Source organism: Staurois parvus, unplaced genomic scaffold, assembly GCF_062004578.1.
Source record: "Staurois parvus isolate SC_StPar_1 unplaced genomic scaffold, SC_StPar_1.0 ptg000049l, whole genome shotgun sequence".
NCBI lineage: Eukaryota > Metazoa > Chordata > Amphibia > Anura > Ranidae > Staurois > Staurois parvus.
In genome coordinates, this window is record NW_028317845.1 from 2,936,088 (window position 1) to 2,961,318 (window position 25,231).

Consider the following 25,231-nt stretch of genomic DNA (forward strand, 5'->3'; position numbering starts at 1 on the left):
AAATCGGCAATATAAGCAGAATAAAATCTAATTTCTATGCTTGGTAGTCATGGAAGGTGACATATTTGACCAAACTAGAAAGAGTGCACAGAAAATCATAATCCTCAACTAGGACTTCTGATGAGGTCCTGTCATAAATGCTCAATTTGTAAATGGTTTGATGTGCAGTTTACACATATTTGAGCCTGGGATATTGACCTATAAGGGGACTTTCATTTATCTCAAACTCTCAACTTCCATTCGTATTTAATAACTCTTATTATAATGGAGTTGCCCTCCTAAAAAGTGGTTTCAGTATTGTTGAAAGAGACCACTCAGTTAAACACCAAGCATGCCTATACTACAAGGTCCAGAAGGCTAATAAGACGTACACTAGTCCTCCTAGAAGAAAGACACATCATAGACCTATAATATTTGGTGTCTAACAAATTGTATTTCATTCTGCTAAATGATGTGCTGATTCTCGGACTGTGAAACCTTGTTGTATGGAAACAGGGATGTATAAGCAGATGTTTCCAAAAGGTCTTGTGTGTTAAAAGTTTCTCTTCTGCTGTATTATATACTCTGGATTTGATTATTTCAACTGTGCTTTTGTGTGAAAACCAATGTAGACCTGTTGCTCTTGATGACCTGTTGAGCTGGTGGGTCCTGAGAAGGAAAGGTTGATGCTACTGGTCTGGTTTTCCCACTCCTTTCATGAAGGTTACTGCCCCCTACAGGTCATACCATATAAAAAGAGGCTCATTAGTGCCCTTGGGGGGGGGGGGGGAGACTGCCAATATGTAGCTGTTATTCTGTTGAGGTGTGCTACACCTTTGAGAAAGCCCCGTTGGGGTTCCCAGTGTGGTATGGAGCCTGTGGACATATATTATTATTATTATTATTATTCAGTATTTATAAAGCGCCAATAGTTCGCTCAGCGCTGTACATTACAAAGAGGGACAGAACATGTGACAGATATATGAACTTATTCTACCCTAAATGAACCCTGCTTAAGGATTATTGCTACCTCATGTGGATTAAACCAGTTATGGACTCTTGTATTGGAAAGGACTATTTATATGGACTTACTGCCTGATCAGTTATGACTGCCTCATGTTGCATTACTCTGGGGCATTTAGAGAACTTTGTCAGGAAACTGTGTGGAAGAAGTCTTTGAGAACTGTTCCTTTGTTATCTTTAACTACTTCAGTAAAAGATCTTGTTCATCTAATTTGAATGGTCTGAAGTCTCTAAAGGGGTGCATGTAAGGTGTATTAAAAGAACAGGGTTTACAACAGGGAACTGGAAAGGTTAGAGAAGATACAGTACAGGAGTCTAACGAGCAGAGAACCTGTCCTGAGCAGGCTATACTGTTGCTAATGACTACCATATTTGTGTCAATTGCCAAAGTAACCAACCAGCCAGAAAACTGGTGGCATGGCAGGGGTGACAGGTTCTGAAAGAGGAGTGGTGTTATGATTGTCCCCTTCGCTAGTCACCAGCTCTGCACATACTGGGACCGACCTTGCCTGGAGTAACAAGAGAAATGTAGAGGGGGCCCGGGGAGGAGAACAAGCATGGAGTTATGAAGTGTGTGTCATCAGTATCCAATAGTAACATACTAAACGCAGTCACTGAGAGTGAGGTGACAGGACTGCTGAGTTGGTGGAGACTGGTACACATTCCACAGTACTGCGTCAGAAATGCTACTGAGGAGAGGTGTTCTCTAACAGAAGTTGTGTCCGAGATGCATTGGTGTCATCAGTGTGAGAAGTATGGCTGTGGATTACAAATTATTAACTGTGCTAGTTGCCTTCCAGGTTTGGAGTACAGTCTAAATGCTGATTTCTCAAGACTGTGGCTCCTGCCTATGATTTAGGCATAGGTGAATGCAGTTTTACAGTGTCCTTACTAGGACACCTTAAGACCCACCCACAGATGTACCCAGGATAGTTGGCCCGCCTTGCATAATAAAATACTCCATCACACTTCCAACACACTCCTCAGATCTATTGATATGGTGGAGATAGGTCTGCAATAAGAACAAGAAAACATGGCTGCATCAGCAGCTGCACAGTTTCGTTTTATCATCTAAACTATTAAAGATTACTGAGAGTCAAATTAATTTTACTGTTGTTTATGTGTGTTTTGTAACACAGTTTCTGTAAATGCTTTTCTTTTCAATGAGCAATAATAATAAAAAATCATTAGGCTATACTTCAAAAACTCTAACTAGGACTCAAGATCTCTGCTTCTTTGAAGAAGTTGCCATAGTGTAAACTCCTACCAACATTTTTTAAAGGTCAAAATTACAACAGCTGATGCTGTGAATCGTGTTTGTTTCTGTTAATGCACATGGCGGCAGCTACCATGTGTGTGTTAACTGCCTAGTTGACCTGCCACAGTGATGGTCCCTCTCTGCTGGTGCTTTGATTGCTGTTCGCTGAGCTGGAAAATCTCTGCCCAGCATGAGGATGAGAAGTGTAATCGTCAAACACCATATTGAATGTAGGGACTGTGATGAACCTGGAGGGAAAAAAGAGAATTTAATGTGTATCTAGGCCACTGATTAGGCAGTACAGCCGGCTCCCCTGTACCAGGACTAATCTCCATCAGTTCAAAAGGCCAAGCAGGAAGGTCAGCTGTATTGCCTTGTTGTAGACACTGATACTCCTGTGCCTCCCTCTACAGTGCTGCCTGCTACTACTCCTCTCCCTGTGATGGACGCAAGATACCTGCCACCAATATGTGATGATCCCATGATCGCTGTCACCAATATGTGACGAACGTGGCGTCAGACCCCAGCCCTTCTCACCAAACTCGTGACCAAAGGACTAGCCAATCTAAAACCGCGATGTCACATGCGTAACAATGCCAAACCCAGCTGCACCCTGCACAAAGATTTTCCATCTAATTGGACCACAATCTATGTACCGGCAGCCTGAGCGATTGTTACTGGGTTAGGTTAATGACGCAATTAACCCTTTACACTGCCACTACCTCCTTTTTGTACAGAGAAAGAGGAAACTCGGCAATCGCAGCTATAACACTATAATGGTAATCATCTGTATAACACGGTCACCATAGGCCGGTTATACAGAGGGTTAAACAGACACAGTAGCGCTCTTTTAGAGGCAGGAATTCATAAATTGCAATAAAGAGCTATAGAAACAGTTCAACACTTTCAGAAGGAAAGATTTATTACTAAAAGGTCAAAAGGGTGCAATAAAAATATTTACAGATAAAAAAAGATGTAACCAATATATATATAAATATACAGAGAACAGCACAGCAAAGAGGTAACAGAAGGCGGTTAAAGGGTTAAAGTACTTGCCAATCAGCCTTGGGTTTGCAGATCAAGTTTCAGAGCGAAAGGGTACGGGTCTCCCCAGGTGGTTCTGGTGTTAAAATGGGAGACTTCTTCAACTTACTCTTCTTAGACCTGACACCCAATTTGTAGTTCCCCAGCAGGGGGTGTCTCTGAAGTCAAGGAACAATACCCCGTTTAGGGTGGGAAGCTCTGGGCGTAGACCTAAACTAGACCCAAAATCTCGTGTAGTTCATATTTTGGCTCATAACTCTTCATATGCACAAGTAACATTCCACCCGCGGGTAGATTATTATGCAGACACATCTGAGGATTGATTAGATATGAATTATGAAATTCTACACTGAATGGTTCACAAGATCTACTTTTCTGCTTTCCTATGTATTTGAGGCAAAGAGAGTGACCTATCAAACTGTTCGTCTCCTCTTGGCCAATTTGACGATATGCCTGGTTTTTATATAAGTCACTCATATTCCAAGATATGAGACATAGGGGAAAAATGGATTTTTAAAAAGGTTATCTGGTCGTGCTTCCTTGGAATGTGTCTTTTGAACTCCTGGGAAGGCTGCGTTATCTTTTTACGAGGTGTTAAATTGCACAGGTTCTTTGGACAGCGAGGCCCCAGCTCCCTTGGGGATTTTTTAGCTCCTAGCCCCCTGCTGGTCTCTGGCCTCCTGTGACACTCCTAACACACACACACACTGGCCAAATGTCACTGTGCCTCTCAGAGAGGGAGGGGGGGAGAATGAGGGGAGAACATGGAGAACTCTTAACAAAATGGAGGGCCGTGCCTGCCTCTGGTGCGCACGTTTGCGACACTCCCTCCCTTTGGCTGTGCTGCAGAAGGATCGGATCTAGCATCTTTGTCAATCTTCTCTTCTCTCCAGTCGGCAGCTGGCACACAGGTGGATGTTTCAGGATGTAGAGCTGAGGATGGGGACAGTAAATATTTCAAATTTACCAGCCCCTTCCTTTGCTGAATGAACACATTGAGCTATTGGTACCTATTACTCCCGCCTTCAATCATCACTGAAGCATAGTAAGCTGTGTTTTATATGCTTTAGTTTGTGAATGAAAAGGAAGCCTCACAGTGCTTCTGATTCATTCATCTGTAGTGATGAGGCTGCAGAGAAAGGGAATGATGAATCTCTGTGCTTAGTCCCTCTCTCTCAAATGTGAGACATCCGGAGCCTGTTTAGATCCCTGATACTTCACGAAAGCCACCCCTAACAGGGCAGTCTAAAAAAAATAAATACGAGTCTAAACAAATGTAGAAAAAATTAAAATTCTAAAAAATATTTTTACAAATATCAAGGACTTTGCTCTCTATAATTTCTGCCATGGCTACAAAGCATAGCATCATCGCCATGGCATGTGTACACCCCTAGCTACTTCCTCTGCTGCTGAAGAGGGTAGTGGATGGTGGGCAGTAAAAGCACAGCTCAACTGTCTAGCTTTTACCACCCCCAGCCTCATGTGCGTATGAGTCCTAAGGACTCATTCACACAGATGCTCTGGTCGTGTGAATGAGTGGATTGTTCATGCGGCTGGAGCTGCCTGTAACTCTACGGGAACACAGCAGCTGTACAAACACAGCCACAGGTCTTAATTGGGCTGGTGTGCAGGCATGGGTGAGTGTCCCTGACACGCCTGTCAATTTGGACCTGCAGCTGGGTTCATACAACTGCTGTGTCTCTGTAGATTAACATAGGCTGCCTGTACACAGCTCTAGGTGGCTCCAACCACAAAAACAAACCACTGATTCACAATGTACAGGCCACAGTATCCATGTGAATGATCCCCAAGACCTCATTCATGCACAGAGCTTTAAAGAAGTTTGTTGGGGGGCCCAGTCAGATAGGCTGTAGAGGGCCCTGTCTAACAGCGTATTTATTTCATGGGTTGAAGGAAAGAAAATTGATCGATTCCTTCATCAACACAGTCAATGTTGATAGGGGAATCTGTCTTGCAATGCTATTGTGTTCTGCCAGCAGGGAATAGTGGGGAGGTTTTCCCGATCAGCAGAATACAATGATCCCTGCTGATGGCTATAGCCGCCAGTAGTGATCATACAAGAAAAACCCAACATGCTGCTGATGCTGAAGTTAATTGATAGATCGATTTCAGTACAACCAGCTGGCCATAGACGGATTGAATTTCAATCCGTCTATGGCCAGCCTTAGAGACTGACATTGAATTCAGACTTTTTTTCACTTATGCTGCCCAGGTCATACCACCTTCTAACCAGAAACAGGTCTATCTTCAATGACAAAAGAGGACTTTTTAGCTGTTAGCATTCCATTTAACTTTCTAATTTCTATTCTGGAGAATTGCACAGCTTCCTATACCATTATAAAGGCATAGAGACTTGCATGATTAGCATGCACCACATTAACAAAGCAGATAGAGCTTCTTCTGGTCTATCTGTACCACCCATGCCAATTTCTCTTTCAGGGCGAAATAAAAAATGTTGCATGTTCCGCACCTAATTAAATGATCACAGGATCTTTCAATATAGAAAACTGCCACAGATTCCCTCCAGATTGGAGCTGGTGTACTGAATGAAAATGTCTGCCAGTAACCTGGCATACAGCTCACATACCTCAGAGCCTGCATATAGGCAGGGAAAGTAATTTCCTTGTCTATATGCCCAGCTGTTAACCCTGGCAAATACAGGATTAACTAACTTCCCCTTCTGTCTCAGCTTAGTGGGGGTTTGCACAGGAGAGCTGGGGTGATCAGCTTCAGCTCTCCTGCCCTCTATACTGTGTTTGGTGCAGACACAGCATAGAAAAGACAGCAGATCACTCCTAAATAACAAAAGGACTGGTACGCCTTTAATTGATAAAAAGCAGAGTCTTCTCTGATTACTTAGTTTAGAACAGTGGTGCAGACTTTATGCCTGTGCCACACTTTGTTATTTCCCTCTTTTTTTCATATGTTTATATGAGGGACTTGTAATAATGTATTCTCAGTAGTAAAATCATATGAAGGACTTGTGATGATGTATATTAGTGGTGAAATTATACAGTACGTAGGACTTGAAGGAACGCAGTTCCGGTACCTCCAGCACTGAATGTATGTAACGGCAAGGGTTGCTGGGTATGGTTGCCACCTCATCTCTTTAAAACTGAACACATATTAATTAGGCACGTCCTGTGGATGATTAAGGTGGTAATTAAACTCACTTGGTGCTTTATCTTCATTAAATTAGCTTCAGAACCTGTGTAATTAATGTGTTCAGGTTTAAAAATATGAGGTGGCAACCCTATTGCTGGGGTGTGCTGGAGGGTCTATTTATACTGGCTGATGGGGGGATCTATTGCTGCTGGAGAGGAAAATTATTTTTGCGTGGGGTCTATTGTTTCTGGGGATGTCTATTGTTTTTGGAGGGTTAATTGTTGCTAGGAGGGATCTACTGTTGAGGGAGAGATTTATTTATGCTGGCTACTGGAGGGACTATTGATTCTAGCTGCTGGAAGATCTGTTGTGCTGCCAGGGGTCTATTTTTGCTGGGTTGGATCTATTTTGGCTGGGGTGGTATTTTGTTGTGGGAGGTCCATTGATGCCGGGGAGGTCTATTGTTGTGGGGGATCTATTGTTGCTGAAGCGTCTGTTGTTGCGGGGGGATCTATTGTTGCTGGCTGCAAGAGCTCTATTTTGCTGCTTTTCTTGTTATCCTTAACAAATTGCATACAAACTACTTAAAAGGGGTGGTAGTGGGAGTGGGTAGGAAGTGGAACCAAGGGATGGTGCTAGGAGGTGAGTAAGGAGTGGAGATAAACAGTGACTTAAAGGGGGGCAGTTCTTGCACCTATTCTCTGAGAACAAAAGCCCTGGCTATATATCAGTAGTGAAATTATATGTAGAACTTGTGATGTACATCAGTAGTGAAGTCATGTGAAGGACTAGTGATGATGTATATCAGTAGTGAAATCACCTGAAGACAACGGCGAATGAAATGCAGTGGATGATAGTTTATTATGTTTTCGTTAAATACCATAGATTTATTAAAATTTTATGTTGAAATCCTCTCATTAAAAATAAAATCCATTCATTACAGTCTATTCCCTGTGAAAATCCTTTAACAATCTCAGGCTTAAAAGATCTGCACAAAAAATGTATTAAGGTGCATTCCTAGGTCAGCTTTAAACACAGTTTAGCCTCAGGCAACAATTAGAGATATTAATGAATACACCAAATCATTGTCTTGCAATGTTAAAAGACCAACATGCTTAATCATTGTTAAAAACCAGAAATACAAGTATGGTCAGTAGACAAGTAGACCATAGAAACCACCTGTGTGGCAATAATGACCCAGAGGAACTGGTGACTGCAATAATCACAAGGTACATCTGAAGGTATGATGGTGAATCAGGTGGGAAAGTCAGTTTACAACAAAAGCCTGAGACATCCAGTTTTACAAAAGGATTCTGTGCAAAGCTTTTCACAGTCTATTTTTCATGTTAAAGACAAAATAATCCTTTTACATAAATTGGCCATTGCAGACAGGAGGCTTCAGTAATTTAAAATACACTGTGCCATTTGCAAATATATTATTTAAAGAAGAAAGCCTCTGGAAACTGGAAATCACTGGGAGATGGAAATCACTGTTATAATCACTCCCATAACTCAGATATAACGTGTAACATGCTCCAGACCTGCCCCACTCCATCCTCGAAAACAGACGCTTGGCATGGGCGCCATTCAGAAAATGCTTTTCATCTTCTTAATGAATGCAAATAATTCTGTAAATGGGGCCTGTGCCTAGTGGCTGACATTCTCTGTTTAGAATGCAGCAGGGCAGACACTCATTGCAGGACTCAGAAGGAGGTTGAGATCAGCAGTGATATCCACTTCAGTGATTTTTAGCTTCTAGGGGCATCAGCCAGGCATGGTATATTTATTGATCCAAGTTGGAGTAATGAAACTATGTATAAAATAGACATACCTGGAATTCATTTATGTAAATGCCATACCTTTGGGCTTTTTCTGTTACCCGTGAAGCTAAAATACTCCCAATTAAATGGAAGAGAAAAGAGAATCCCTTCCCACATATCTGCTTTCTGCACAGGCTATATATATATATATATATATATATATATATATATATACATACACACACACACATACATACACACACTTCTTTTTTTTTTGTCAGCGGGAACTTGGTGGATCTCGGTTCTACCATCTCTGGCTCAGGTCCACTGCTCCCTACTCACCACTATCACTTGTAAACACAGGCGTCTGGTTTCTGTGTTTACAAGTGACAGCTTGTTTTCCAATGGCTCCCACAGATCCGATCCCCTGAGCAGGATGGGGACAAGGGAGATGCAAGTGTCTGACACCTCCACTGGATGTTCTCATTGCAAGTGAGAGAGGCAGAGCCTCATACAGTGCGCGGAGAGGTACTAGAGCTGGCTGGGTGCTAGAGCTTAATACAGCTACAAAAGTAAGACACATGGAAGATGGTGGAGTTTTTAAGTGGGGGGAGATGGGGGCAGTGGAGGGGGGTTGCATGCAGAGGTCAGAGCTGAAGAGGGGTGAAAGTGAGATGTGGATGGGGGAGTCAGAGGTAAGCAGCTGTGGAAGAAGGCTGAACTTTGCACTCTGTATGCAGCACACCCCTGAACTCTGCACTACATACAGCGGGTAAAATAAGTATTGAACACGTCACCATTTTTCTCAGTAAATACATTTCTAAAGATGCTATTGACATGAAATTTTACCACATGCCAGTAACAACCCATGCAATCCATATGTACAAAGAAACCAAAACAAATAAGTTCAGAAATTAAGTTATGTGTAATAAATTCGAATGACTCCGGGAAAAAGTATTGAACGCATGAACAAAGGGAGGTGCAAAAAGGCATGGAATGCCAAGACACCAGCTGAAATCTATCAGTAATTAGAAAGCAATCCTGCTCCTTGTCAGTGCGAATTAAAATCAGCTGGTTCAGTCTTAACTGATGGCCTACAAAATGGTGTCTCATTACCAGGGTGTCACACAAGAAACATCTCATGATGGGTACAAGCAAAGAGATCTCTCAAGACCTTTGCAACCTTATTTTTGAAAAACATACTGATGGCATTTCTTACAGAAGGATTTCTAAACTTCTGAACATACCAGTGAGCACTATTGTCACCATAAACCACCCATGACCAGGTGCTCCTTGCAAGATTTCTGAGAGAGGAGTGAAAATAATTATCAGAAGAGTTGTCCAAGAGCCAAGGACCACTTGTGGAGAGCTTCAGAAAGACCTGGAATTAGCATGTACAATTGTTTTAACCACTTCCCGTGCGGCCGTTGTATATAAACATTTGGATTGTGCGTGCTCCCTGGGAGTGCGCGGCACCGCGATCTGGTGTCCACTGTGTCCAGAGGACACAGCGGAACACCGATCACTGTACGGGACCTCTGTGTGAGGTCCCGATCATGTGATCACTGATTGGCCAATCAGTGATCACATGAATAGATGTAAGTAAGATGTCACTTCTGACATCATTGCTTACTACCAGGGGTGGACTGACAACTCATGGGGCCCCCGGGCAATATATTCACAACAGCCTTGTACCATGTGACAAACTGTGACCAATCACAGCTCACACAGTATTTCTTAATGGATGCAAGAATGCAGCAGAAAGAAGGAGAAATGGTTGCTTTTACAGCCTTTATGGGTGTAAAAGCAATCAGTGTAAAAAAAAAAAAAATCATCACCTCCCACAAGTAGTACAGTGTCACTATGGTGACACTGTACTGCTAGGGTGACAGTATGTAAAAAAAACCCATAAATAATAATATAAAAAAAAAACAAAAATGTAAAAGAAATTTGTAAAACAATTATAATTTTTGGTTATAAACTAATTTAGGTTATTTTTTGTTTTACTAAAAAGATAACTGAATACATTTTGGCCAAGATTTATGAAGAAAGATATTTATTTGCAAAATTTTATAAGAAAAACACTTTTTTTCAAAATTTTTGGATTTTTCATTTATATAGCAAAAAAAAAAAATCCCAATGGTGAATAAATACCACCAAAATAAAGTTTATCTGTCTCAAAAAAATGCTAACAAATTCATATGGGTACAGTGTTGCATGACCGCGCAATTGTCATTCAAAGTGTGACAGCATTGAAAGCTGAAAATTGGCCTGGACAGGAAGGGTGTAAAAGTGTCCGGACATGAAGTGGTTAAAGAAAACCATAAGTAATGCACTCAACCACCATGGCCTGTATGCATGCTCATCATGCAAGACTCCATTGCTGAAGAAAAAGCATGTTGAAGCGCGTTTAAAGTTTGCTGCAGAACATTTACACAAGCCTGTGAAATACTGAGAATGTAGTCTGGTCAGACAAGACCAAAATAGAACTCTTTGGATGCCATAATACACACCATGTTTGGAGGTCAAATGGCACTGCACATCACCCCAAAAAACTTCATACCAACAGTGATGTTTAGAAGTGGGAACATCACGGTGTGGGGTTGGTTTTTGGCATACGGTACTGGCAAACTTCATGTCATTGAAGGATGAATGGAAATGTACAAAGACATTCTTGATAAAAATCTGTTGCCATCTACCAGGAGGATGAATATGAAACGAGGATGGACATTTCAGCAAACACAAAGCCAAGGAAACTCTCAATTGGTTTCAAAGAAAGAAAATAAAGCTGCTAGAATGGCCCAGCCAATCATCTGACTTGAATCCAAACAGAAAATTTATGGAAAGAACTAAAGATCAGAGTTCATAGAAGAGGTCCACGGAACCTTCAAGATTTGAAGACTGGGTGCAAGAATGGGCCAAAATCACACCTAAGCAATGCATGCGACTAGTTTCTCCATACAGCTGGCATCTTGAAGCTGTCATTGCCAACAAAGGATTTAGTATGAAGCGTTAAATAAATTTCAGTTGGCATGTTCAATACCTTTTCCCTGCGCCATTCCATTTTATTACACATAACTTAATTTCTGAACTTATTTGTTTTGGTTTCTTTGTATGTTTGGATTGCATGGGTTGTTACTGACATATGGGGAAATTCCATGTCACTAGCACCTTTTAGAAATGTATTTACTGAGAAAAATGGTGACGTGTTCAATATATATTTTACCCGCTGTATGTAGTGCAGAGTTCAGGGGTGTGCTGTATACTCCATGCTGTATGCTGTATCCTCCCAGAACGCTGCACTCTGTACTTAATGCACTCCTGGTATTTAATGCCCCTTTAAGACCCTCCCACTGTCAGTGAAATTTGACCACACACCCCAGTATTTGATGGGTGTGGGTGTGTGTGTGTGTGTGTGTGGGGGGGGGGGGTTCTGTGTGGCTGTGGTACTGTATGTGGGTTTGTATATATATATATAGTATATAAAATATAGTATATAAAATCAAATCATTGCAAATGACACTGAAATCTTATACGGCTTCATTACATTGAGTATTATGTATTTTTTCATATTAGAGAGTTTGAATCCATTGATCTGTTTTCATAGAGTGGGCTGAATGCCATATAGATACATGAGCCAGAATCTAATGTACACATCCAGTTCATTGGACTCGGTTGCAGATCATGAGCAGGAACAGGATTACTGGGAAACATTTGCATGCTGCCAGTTGGAAGACTGCGTATCAAAGTCTTTCCTTGTTGCAGTTTCATTTTACAAAGCTTGTGCTGTTCTTGGTATTAGTTCGACAAATTACACATAAAACTGGGCAAATATAGCTGCTCTGACACATTTCACAGCTCTGTGTGCTCTATTCTTGCTCCAGAAATAATCTGCTGATTCTGAACTCCGATCAGTAGTAACAGCACAGAAATCTCACATAGGGCAGGATCAGATTTCAAGTAAGTGCCACCGGCCACCTTTAAGACAGTTTTTTTAAGGAGACAAAGGCATAATATAAAGGCATGTATAAAGGCATAATCCACCTTTACCAGGAAACTGCTTATGCAGGTAAGGGTGTCTGTAGATAAAGACTAACTGTGCAGGTATGACCAAAGTTGAATAATGACATTGTTATAGAAGTAGGCCATTTATGCCTCTCCTGAAGCCTGACTGAAAAACTCCCAGAGACTGCATCATCCTGTCCTACCTTGTTGTTAGGATGTTGCTAAGAGACTCCTAGCTGTTACTGTTCACCTCCCTCATCACAGAAGTGAGCTCTTTATTTAATTCAAACTCCCTCATATGTGCTTTCTCTCCCATGATGAAGTAGCTCTGAGCTCAGGGTTTGAGAGCTCACTCCTGTGATGGTGGAGGTGAACAGTAGCAGCTTGCAGTATCTAGCAATACGTCAGGATTGGATGATGTGATCTCTGGGAGTTTTTCAGTCAGGCTTCATGTGGTATGTAAATGGCCTATACCTATAGCAAGGGCATTATTCAATTTTGGCCAAAGCTGCACACTTAGATTTTACCTATAGGCACCCCTTACCTGCATAGGCAATTTTTTGTTAAAGGTGAAGTAACCCTTTATTCTTCAGCATTCCCAGCAAGTGTGTAAACTAAGGGCATGTATAAAAAAATATTTTATCAAATTATTAAAAAAGTTATATGCTACTAAAAAATGTTTCAGGCTTGATTGTGATCTATTGTGTTTACCATATTATATATTACAAGTTGAGGCATCTGTATACAGTATACTGTATACCGTTTTTAGTGTAAAAAAATTAAGACTTTTATTACGGTTTATAAGATAATTAAAAAAGAAACAGTTTATTGTATAGTGGAACTGATGCCACATTCTATATTGTCAACAATTCTATGATTGCCCAGCAGTTCTTCTTAAATTAATCTGTTCTAAAATTCCAGATGACCTTGTTAGCATAGAAATTCAAGCAGATAGTAAGTTGTCAATGTACTCTACGACCAGCAGTTACAGTACAACGTCAATTTTAAGTGTAGCCATAGTTAACCACTGGATGGCAGCCTATAGTGCTGGTAGAGAATGAAAAATTATTACATGCACCATACATAGCTATATACTGTACATTAGCACAGAAGTCAGCAAGCTTTTCCACCTTAACAGCCATTTTTACAAGCATTATCAACCAGCCTGCCAGTAAACAATAGCGCACCATACTCAAGTAGTGTGTTTTACATTTTTGCACTCATAATTGCACTAATAATGGTTAAACTCATTTTATTATATTACCTGGTGCACACAAAAAACATGTTATTTAGACCTCAGATCAGTCCCAGTGCCTGCATCTTCACATCTTAGATGACGCCAATTCCTGCACCTTTACATCTCAATTAACGATTATTCCTGCACCTTCACATCTCAGATCACCCCAGTTCCTGCATCTTCACACCTCGGATCAACCTAATTCCGGTACCCCCCTGCTCACCTGTCTCACCACGGAAGCCTCCTGCTGATTTGTCCCACCACTGTAGCCCCCTGCTCATTTTTCCCACTACTGTAGCCTCCTGCTCATCTGTCTCACCATTGTAGCCCCCTGCTCATCTATACCGCCACTGTATCTTCTGCTCATCTTTCTCACCATTGTAGTCCTCTGCTCATCTATACCACCACTGTACCTTCTGCTCATCTTTCCCACCACTGTAGTCCCCTGCTCATTAAAACCACCACTGTAGCCCCCTGCTCATTAATCCCACCACTGTACCCCCTGCTCATCTGGACCACCACTGTAGGCCCCTGCTCATCGATTTCACGCATGTGCCCTCTTGCAAACCTGTTTCACCAGTGTAGACATCAATGGCTGTGTGCAGTCCCGGTGAAAGGAGCTGATTGACAGGACAGATAAGTGTGGCATGGATGATTATTAAATTTACAGGCTGTGCACCCTGGTAGTGATATGCAGAAGCACCAGTGTTCCACTGAAAAAGGCTCTGCTTGCCAGTGTTGGCACTTGTTTTGGGGGTTGCCGATCCCTGCATTAGATACACAGATAGATAAATAGATGTACATAGATATGTAGTGCCCCTTTAGATAGCCAGGGGGAGCTAGTTGCTAATTTTTAGATAGAAAGGCTGAGTAGTAGCCTGGGGAAATAGTCAGCAGGGTCACATTTGGGTCAGGGCTGAGAGGCTCTGCAGGTCAGTTCTTAGATACCTCCCCCTGCTCTAGAATCTTGGAGAGGATTGTAGAAGCAGTGGGAGGGGGTCCGGAGGGGCTGGCCTGCACACATAGAGGACACTGGCCAATCCCCAAGCAAGAGGCTTGTCATGGTGCCAGGGCAGCCTTTAAGTGTGACTGAGCGAGAGTTCGGGCGGAAGATGTAAGAGCAGGAGATGAGTGTGGAGCCTGGGAGGGGGCCCAGTGGGAAAGAGGCCTGCCTCCAGGTGGAATCTGGACAGGAGGAAAGCTGAATCTCACTGGCCTCCTGAGAGAGGACCATCTGTGGAGCAAAGGAAAAAACCAGCCCAGCAGAAGGCCTGAAGGCAGCTACCACCCTATAGCTTGCAGGAGAGGCACAGTGAGTACTTCTACACCCCCCTGGATAGGAGAGAAGGGAGAGGACATTTGAATGGGTAGCCTGACTAGCCCCACTGGACTGTGCTCTTAAGGTGGCAGATACCGGATCCCATTGTCCAGGGAAAGTCCTCAGATTGCTGTATACAGAAGGACTATCTGGGGATTGGGGTGGTAAAGAAGGAGAAGCTGGAGAGCTCTCCTTACTGACTCTGAATGCAAGTCTGTGGAAGATGCATGTTGCCTGGCTGTGCAGGACTATAGGGGGACCCAAATCTTCAGCAACTCCTAAGGGGGTAGTGCCACAGACAGATAGATATGTAGCGCTTACCCCCCGCAAGAACCACTGGTAACAATGAGTTCTCTGTTCTGTCTCTGACCACAGGGAACTTGGAGGTATATTGATAAACTGTATTACGGCAATGCTACTAAATGAGGCATAAATCAATAAACTGATAATTATACAGACTTAAAAGCCCTATAAAAGATGAACGGTCAATGATCCACTAACTGGCAATCAGAAACTATAGCAATGTCAAATTTAGCTATAACGGATGAACCTAAAGTCTCTAGAATAGTATCAACTGCATCAGAAGAATAAATGGGTCCTTCTGTGTACTTTATGCATACAGCTGCAAAAGAGGATGGGCATATGCATTCCTAGTGTATGGGGCACCCCCTGAAAATGGCAGAAAGTACCTGGCGCCTACTAATTAATGCAGGTCTTTCTTTAGGTGGTGCACTGTCCCTTTACGAGTGTTAGCAGTGAATGCACTGCAGTCTATATGGCATTCTCTGTGTGACAAAAGTTTAAGATGTGTAGCTCAGCTCACCATTCCTAGCAGGCACTTAGTCTGGTCCCAATGGCATGGCAGTTCTCAGGTTCCAGAAGTCAGGTAAAAAGATCCTCACACAGGGTGCAGTATCTCAGCTTAGGTCCTTGAAACACAGCAACTCTCTCCTTGCTTAGTCTCTGGGGCAGATTAGCAGGCTTGAAAGCGAAACAGTCCTCTCTCCTTGGCTCTGGTCTCTTGAATGCAAAGCACAGACCCCAACAATAGGACTGTACCCTTTGCTTTCCTCTCTAGATTGTCCCTGGAACAATTTTCCTGGGAAAACAGGGAAGCTCTCCTCTTAAAGAGTGCAGGTATTTATGGGAATTAATGTCCACAGCCTGTTAGCTTCTATAGACGTGTATGAGGCAGTACCCTTTTAAGAACTGCAGTTCTCACAATCCATGGCGCCTGCACAGCAAGTCCTCTCTGATGTCCCCATTGGCTCTTTCTCTCCTGCCCTCTGATGGGATCTGCACTGCACTGCCAGGAGGGAGGGGAGAGAGCAGAGGTGTGAGTGAGGAATTACAGAGCGCTGCTCCCACAGATACTGAATTATACACCACTAATCCAGTGATCTCCACTAGCTCCTAGGTCCTATGCTGAACAGTTGCCCTGCTGCATTGTAAACACAGAAGGCTGGTCATTTGGTACAAGCGCCATTCAGAGCATGCTTTGGAGAGGCAGGACTGTCACATCATTTGAAAAACATTCTCTGAATGGCACCTGTGCTGTGCAGCCAACCTCCTGTGTTCAGAATGCATAAGGCCAGTGGGACTTCGAAGCAAGTGGAGGCTGTGGTGTGATTTCCAGTTTCCAGGGGCATTGGCCAGGTATGGCATATCCACAGAATGTATAAATATATACACAGAATTTATCTTTACTATTACTAGTTAAAAAAAAACCTTCTGCCTTTAGTAATAAAAAGGTAGCATAATTTAGGGGATTATTTAATAAAATCTATTGTAGATATATTCATAAGGACCAGTCAGATTTCAGCCTTCATCCATCCAGTTAGAACAATAAAGTATCGGTTGCTATGAGTCATTGTACTTTCAACATTGCTCTCTTCTTTATTAATTAAAAGACTCACTCATTGCATTCAGAGTGTACATTGCTTTCTGTACCCCATTATGCTCACATACACATGGCCTGCCTTGTGGTATGGAGCCTGTTGTACACCATTGAGTTATCTCTGCTGTACACAGCAGAAAAAGCTCTAGGACTGGATGATGACAGTGACTCTGAAAGACCATTGATGGTATCCATTGGTGTAGCACCAGGGGTCACAATTGCGACCCTACCCAAGCTCCAGGGGGCCTGGGCAGTCTCCCTGTCACTGTGATGGGGCAAGTGGAATCCGGGTCAGAGAGCATTGTCAGCAGCCAGGAGATTCCTCCACAAAGAATCTAAAAGAGAAGCCCTGAGTGGAGAGCTGGAGAGTAGTGGATGAAGGAAGGGGTGAGGCCAGCCCGAGACGGGAAAGTGTCAGTGCTGACAACCAGGTTGGGACCTACACTGAGCTGTCACAGGGCTGAGTAAGGGAGGATGAGGAGGAGAGCATTTTCTGGGAGCCAGAACCACTGTGGTGAGATAAAACACTGGTTTGAACTGTGCAGAGAACAGACCCCCCCCCCTTGCCACCTGCTGCCACTCACACAAACATCCTCCAAAAAAAATCCCCTAACACCTGAGTGTGGGGCTGCAGGCTCCAGAGGCAGCAGATTTTACTGTGTCAGTTTCAGCAGGATGAGCACCATTCAAGACATCAATCCGATGCTGCATCTGTCCCCCGCTGCCTGTAAGACTGAGAACTGAGCAATCAACCACCGCTGGTCACTCAATGCTCCTGAATGGAGGAGAGAGATACATTATATCTCTGTCTCCTTGCAGAGAAAAAAAGCATCAGTGTGTAAAAAAAAAAGAAAAGTGTTCGAGTCAAGTAAGGGTCAAAGATTAAGGTCAGGGTCAGTATATTTTGGGAAGTATTTTTTTTTAATTAGTATCAGTGTCAGTTAGTGTCAGTGTGTTTTTAGGTAGGACAAAAAAAAAGCAAAATGCACACTATAGTTTCTGGGCTATACTACAGGTACATACAACAAATAACATACACATATGTGGTATCACTGCGATTTTAGGAGCTGGGGAATTTATTTTGGGTTGTTCTTTGGTGGTAGGTTATGGTAGTAACAATAAATATACAGCTAAATATAAAAAAAATTTTTTTTTTACTATTTTGGGCTAGTTTTCCTTTGCTAATAAAAAAAACAACTCAGGAGATATCCATAACCATTTACCATCAAATGACTTACAAATTTTTCCTGACAAAAAAAAGGTATAATTCACCTGGATGTACAAAGTAGTTATGATGATATGTATAGTTTAACTGACACTTAAAGAATTGAGCTCTGTCATTTCAAAGCCATTGTTTCTAATTTTTGGGGACTCTTTAATGACTGGCATAGTACCACTGGATTGGCGTAAGGCCAATGTGGTGCCAATATTTAAAAAAGGGGTCAAAATCTTTATCAAGTAATTATAGACTTGTTAGTTTAACCTTTATAGTTGGGAAGATACTGGAGAGTTTAATAAAAGACCACATAGATGAGTTATTGCTGGAAAAAAATATTTTAAGCAACAGACAGCATGGATTCACGAAAGACAGGAGTTGTCAAGCAAATCTGATTTCATTTTATGAGGAGGTGAGCAAAACCTTGGACAGAGGGGTGGCAGTGGACGTGGTATACTTGGACAGAGGGGTGGTGGTGGACGTGGTATACTTAGATTTTGCTAAATCGTTTGACACAGTTCTCCACACACGGCTAATGTGTAAGGTAAAGTCTACAGGCTTGGAAAAATCCGTATGTAAATGGATAGAAAACTGGCTAAAAGATCGTATTCAGATTAATGATTCATACTCTGAATGGTCTAGGGTTGTCAGTGGTGTACCCCAAGGTTCAGTGTTGGGACCCTTACTTTTTAAATATATTTATAAACAATATAGGGTCTGGGATTAAAAATACCATTTCAGACTTTGCAGATGACACCAAGCTGTGCAGTGGAATAACGTCCTTACAGGATATCTTCAAATTACAGGCCGACCTCAATGCCCTGTTTAATTGGGCAACTATGTGGCAAATGAGGTTTAATTTTGATAAATGTAAGGTTATGCATTTGGGGGCTAAGAATATGCATGCATCATACATACTAGGGGGGTACAACTGGGGGAATCAATGGTGGAGAAGGATCTGGGAGTTCTGGTAGATCACAAGCTTAATAATGGCATGCAATGCCAAGCTGCGGCTTCTAAAGCGAGCAAAATCCTCTCTTGTATTAAGAGGTATAGACTCCAGAGAGAGAGATATCACATTACCCCTGTACAAATCATTAGGAATACCTCATCTGGAATATGTAGTTCAGTTTTGGGTACCAATTCAGAAAAAGAACATTGGGGAACTGGAGAAAGTACAGAGAAGGGCAACCAAACTGATACGAGGCATGGAGGAGATGAGCTTTGAGGAAAGATTAGAGGAACTGAATTTATTCTCTCTTGAGAAGAGGAGATTAAGGGGGATATGATCAACATGTATAAATACATAAATGGTTCATAAAGTGAACACGGTGTAGAGTTATTCACCCTGAGGTCATCACAGAGGACAAGGGGGCTGGAGGAAAAGAGATTTAATCACAGTAAGAGCTGTGAAAATGTGAAAAAATCTCCCTCAAGAGTTGGTTCTGGCCAGCTCAGTGGATTGCTTTAAAAAAGGCCTGGATTATTTCTTAGATACACAGAATATAACTGGATACTAACATTTATAGGTAAAGTTGATCCAGGGAATATCCGATTGCCACTCGGGGATCAGGAAGGAATTTTTTCCCTGCATGAGCAAATTAGATCATGCTTTGCTGTGATGTTTTTTTGCCTTCCTCTGGATCAACTGTGGGTGCAAGATAACTTTTTCTTTTAACTATGTATGTAACTAACACATGTCAAAGTTGCAAAATTGTGCTTAGGTATTAGGATTTGTTTTACCTTTAGGCGTGAAGAGATTAACATGAGTTCTATGTCCTACTGAGTAACAGGATCATGGAGCCTATCTTTGTACTCTGCCACAATACAAGTACTATTCTAATTTACTGCACCCAACAATTTTGTTTAAAGAGATTTCATCACAGAGGGGAAAGGGGGAAAACTGTTGCATGTATCAGGGGAAGTCACCTAGAGGTAGCCTAATAACTGTTGCCTGAGCTGTTCTAACAGGCAAAATTTTTGTTTGAATTGACACCTCTGGCAAGTGATGCTGGCTCATCCGAAGTGCAGAGTGAGTCTAAGTAACAGCTTAGTTTTCTCCAGAGTATCATGAAAGGAGTGATGGGTTAGTGACCCTACTGGCCCCTGGACTACTTTGGTGCAAGATGACATCAGGTCGCAGGAGACACAAGCAGAGTCAGAAACGAGTAAGGTAGAACATCAGTAATCTCACATACCAGGTAGCTGGCAAGAGGATACAGCACTGGCCACCATAATGGAAGAAGTTTAAAGTGACTGTAAAGTTAACATTTTCTTTTTAAATAGCAATAACATAGAAGTAGCTTCGTATGGTGGCACATGTGCAGGCTTAATCCTGAGTCATGCTGTGTCTGTCTATAGACACACACAGTGTAGCTCAGCCCCACCCCCACTCCCTCATCCCTAGATTTGATTGACAGCAGCATTTTCTTTTTAAATAGCAATAACATAGAAGTAGCTTCGTATGGTGGCACATGTGCAGGCTTAATCCTGAGTCATGCTGTGTCTGTCTATAGACACACACAGTGTAGCTCAGCCCCACACCCACTCCCTCATCCCTAGATTTGATTGACAGCAGCAGTAGCCAATGAATTCCGCTGCCCTTGGGCACAGCACTGGATCAACATTGGGTTCAGGTAAGCATTTGGGGGGGGGGAGGGGGGGGGGCTGGGGGGGGCTGGGGGAACCTGACAATAGAAAGTTTTTTACCTTAATGCAGAGAATGCATTAAGGTTCAAAAAACCTTCAGGCTTTACAACAGCTTTAAATACCTTTGTTGGCCAGTATACAGATATAGGTAGCTATAGCAGCCTTTCAACAATTAAATTTAAATTATAGTTGGAGATTTCCTTTTAAGTTGTTGTAACAAAATAATTTAATATAGTACAAAAGCGCCGATCTGACATGTTCCTAGTGGTGACTGATGGGTTTTATTGGATGTACTTGCTGTGCTGAATTTAATGAAGATCTTTCCAAATATTTAATAGATCAAGACAAGATTGCGTTTACGAAAGATTTATTTCATACAGTCTGTCTTGTTTGCAATAACAACTTCATTAGACCAAACATGTACTGGTTATAATAAATGTGTGCAGTCCCATAAATAGCAGTATAAAACTAGTATGAATACTAAAGTATACCAGTGTTCATTTACAATAGGAATAGGATTAATTAATCAATAACAAAGCAATCTTTGCCCCTTACATCATAGCTCTCTTTCATTGATTTTAAGGCCTCATGCACACAGGAGAACGCTCCTCCTTTTGGCAGCAGCATTTTGGCAGAAGAAACACCTGATGCTTGTCAAAGTGTCCAATGCTTTTACAAGCGTTTAGGTGAAATTAAAGACATCAAGCTCTTGGGCGTTAATTCATTTAATTGGCCAGAATAATAATTTATTCTGGCCATTGAAATGAATTAACGCTCAAGAGCTAAATGCACCTAGCATTAACATGCGTTTAGACATGTTTATACGCATCAAGCGTTTTTTCTGCCAAAACGCTGCTGTTCCTGGACTCAATGGCCCTAGGTTTTTTTGCCTGCTGGTAAATGCTGCTGCTACTAAAAACTTTTAAAAGCCTATGTGTGTATGGACACATAGGATAACATGGACGGAAGTTTGGAATCAGTTAAAAAAAAAACGCCTGACGCCACCAAAAGTGGCTGCAAAAATGCCCTGTGTGCATGAGGCCTTAAAGGATAAGTTCACCTTTCGTAACGTGTTACATGTTACACCCATATTCAGGGTCTAACATGTAACATGTTATGATCAGACCGGCCCCTGCTCCCACCCGATCCCTGCTTTGACAGCTAGCGGGGGATCTTCTCTCCCTTCGCTAGCTGTCACATTTTTAAAAAAACATAGCCGTGAGGGGTTCTGCCCACATGGCCGCGTCACACATTCACAGTCATCTGTGAATGAGAGACTACAAGTCCCCACAGTCTTAGCAGCTGTCAGCTTGTAGTCCTCAATGAACTACCACAGCGCTGTGAAGTGCCGTGGTAGTTCATTCATTCTTCCTGTCAGTATATCTGCTTGCTTGTACATCCCGTATTTGTACTTAAAGTGTATGTTAATCATTTACAGCTTACCAAGAGACAGTAACTGCATTTGTTTTCTTTTTCTTTGGCTTGTTTTGCTTTGTTTTCACCTGGTAAACTTGCTATTAACACTAGTCTTAGGGAGGCTACACTTACTTCTTTACTGTATCTATGGAGGAGCAGTGTAGTTACTCTTGGACAGTGGCCTTTCGGCCTACAGAGAGGGTAGTGTTAGATGCACTAGTAGATTTAGATGGCCTTTACAAAAGCGACTAAGAAACTAAAGGCACACTCTAGTTAACCTCCCTAGCGGTCTGATTATGTCCATATTTCTGTGCTCAAAGCGGTACATTTTTTTGCATGGAAATATGTATTTTTTTTATTGTAGGCCTGTCATTTTTAGGAATAACTCACTGAAATCTGTCTGAACAAGAGTCTAGTAAACATCCCGGGTAGGATAAAACTTGAAACACGAAATCATAAATTATAATTTAATAAATAATCATAAAAAATAATAATATAATAATAATACATGTAATTCAATAATATAATCAAACCAAAAACACTGAAATTTGAAATATAGCACCAAGTTCGCACATCACTAAGCAAAGTCGCAAAATCGTTTTCAGTGTCTGATGACGAATTTCCCCACGAATCATTATCACTCAATTCTGCAAGTAGTTATGATTTACTATCGCTGATCTCTAGCTGGTCTAAAACCGCTTTTGACCTAAAGGGACGCTTTTTGGACGCCATGGACATTTCTCAGTTTCCAGGCAGAAAGAACAGTAAAAATGCAGGCAGGGCACAGGACAAAGCACTAGGGACAAAATGTATGTGAAATGCTTTGATTCAGTAATGTTTTACTATGTGATTTTAGTGAATGTCACTTTTTGTCATTTTCAAATTTCCTGCCGTTCCCAACGCTCGCAGGGGACGGAACCCAGATGAAAGATGCCGGCATCCGCCGGATTACATTGCCGGGGACACTGCAGGAGGGACATCGTGGGAGCGCAGGACAAGGTAAGAGAAGAACAGATCCCCGAGCAGCGCCGCATGGTAAGCCCAAGTGTAGCTCAGGGTTACCACTTGTGGTACTGAAACTTTACCCCGAGCTACACTCAGGAATACCGCCAGGGAGGTTAACACTTTTTATGCAGTTACAGAAAAAAAATTTATTTTTTCTTTTGGGAAAAACATTTTAACTAAACAAATAAAATCTGACCATTGTAAGCACCCCGTCAGTGTTTAATGGTTTGTCTCAACCCCCTAACTTTTATTTTTGCTGAACAGCTTGGTCTGCTAAGGGGAGTTTAAAAATAACAGACTTACTGGCCAAACAGCTACAGAGGTTGGGCTCCAACAAGCGCGCCCTATATAATATACATTTACTGGCCAAATCTGCAGACAAAAGAAAGGAAAAAACCTAAAGAAGAAAACGAACATAGAAGGATAAAATGACATGCAGTTCACATGATAGCAATTGGGAGCTTCAACTTGATTTTGTGTTGGAATGTGGAAAGTGTATTCATAACACATTACTCATGTAGTGTTGACATATGAATGTATACATTACACATGTAGTGTTGACATATGGATGTGTACATTACCCATGTAGTATTGATATATGGATGCATGCACTACTGGATGAGAAAATGGACCAAGAAGACAGTTTCTGATTGGCTGTGATAAGTTGCTGAATTTGCATATTGTTCTTTGCATTTTCTGTTGGAAGTTGAGTTTTTCAGTGTATTTCTATCTGTTTCCCTATCTTTCAATGCACTAGATTAGTGCAGGTGATGAAGGCTCCCATGTGTAAACGCCCTAGGCCCCTTTAATGCTTCTTCGTGCTTCATGCATGTGTATGCTCTGTGATGCATCTGACCAGCCTGTCTATCGGGGATCCACAGGACACCTGCTAATGATCAGGTTTACTGACATTACTTCCAGTAATGTTTCCCATCATGAAATGTCCCATGCCACATATTTTATATAATTTTATATAATTACAGTGGATCTTTAAGCAAACTTTGTTGACCATGTTTATCTTGCAACCCCTGTTTGTCCTGGTGACTACTACCACTGGGACAGTAAGACGGGACGTTTGGAAAACACTTCTGAACGATGGAAACTGACTGCTGGAAAACGTAGGTTAAAAAACGTCTGTTAAGCCACGTTTGCATACCGCGTTTATGCTCATTTATGCGTGTTTGCGTTTAGAAGCGTTTTTTAAAGAAAAAAATCAGGAGACCTTCCAAAATGCTCAGAATGCACTGAAAAACAGTAAAAAATTAACTATTTCAGATATTTTGAGAGAAATAGAGAGAGCAGAAGCAGAGAGAGCAGTATGTGTTGAGATTAGCTGTCTTTTCTGGATGTATTCACTATGGATCCCATCATGAGCATAATTCAGCACATTCTACCATTTTTTCCTTCACGCAAAACCTGGAACTGACTGCGGTGGTGTGCTAGGTCCATTTGAATACATGGAAAACGGTTTGCATGCATTTCTGATGATGAAAAAAGGCTCTGGACAGCATCTGGACATGGAACAGTTAAAAAACGCTTCTAAACGCAATCGCTTATAAACGCGGTTAGCTGCGTTTACAAGCATGTGGCGTTTGAAACACTGATAAAATCTACTCCTGAACAAAAGTTTGGTGCGTTCAAAAAAACGACTGTAAAATCAGCCACCTGTAAATGACTGTAAACGACATAGTGTACATGGACACATAGGAAAACATTAGGATGCATTCAGGGGCTGCTGAAAAAAACGCAGAAAAGCTCCTAAACATGAGTTTATCAGCTGCAGTGCACATGAGCCCTAACTAGAAATTCTAAATGCTACTCATGTCAGACAGAGGTGAGAGAAAATCTTTCCAAGAGAACACCTGTTCCAATGTCTAAGTGGTGATTTCTTCTCAAATTGGGGAGATTACCATTCACTTTCTGTCATGTCTCTCTAGGACTGGAAGTGAAATCTCATTAATGGGACATCAAGAAGTCTGGGGTTTGAATCTTTCCCTTTTCCCTGCTCCATCAAGCTCCGGCACTCTCCTGCTTCATCTATTGGCTAAGCCTTGGTGTTGTCATGTGCAATAAAGGGACATTAACCCTGTATTGTACATTTAGGAGGCTGGAGTGCAACCGGAGCTGATCACAGCCTACAGAGTAGCTGTAGTGGATCAGTGGCCATGCTGGAGTGAGGAGTAAGTAGTATATATGTCACCAGCACACCAAGGGTTCTCCAAACGGGTCCAAAGCTTTACTCAGTGGTCACATCATGATACAAAGGCAACGTTTTGGAACCATGCAGGGCTCTGTTAT

The 25,231-nt window shown here is 41.9% G+C and overlaps 1 protein-coding gene across 1 annotated transcript in view; it reads left to right on the forward strand.

The window, feature by feature from the left end:
* The window catches only part of NGEF (neuronal guanine nucleotide exchange factor), a 192,213-nt gene that overhangs the window by 14,334 nt on the left and 152,648 nt on the right, over positions 1-25,231 (forward strand). The window lies entirely within an intron of this gene.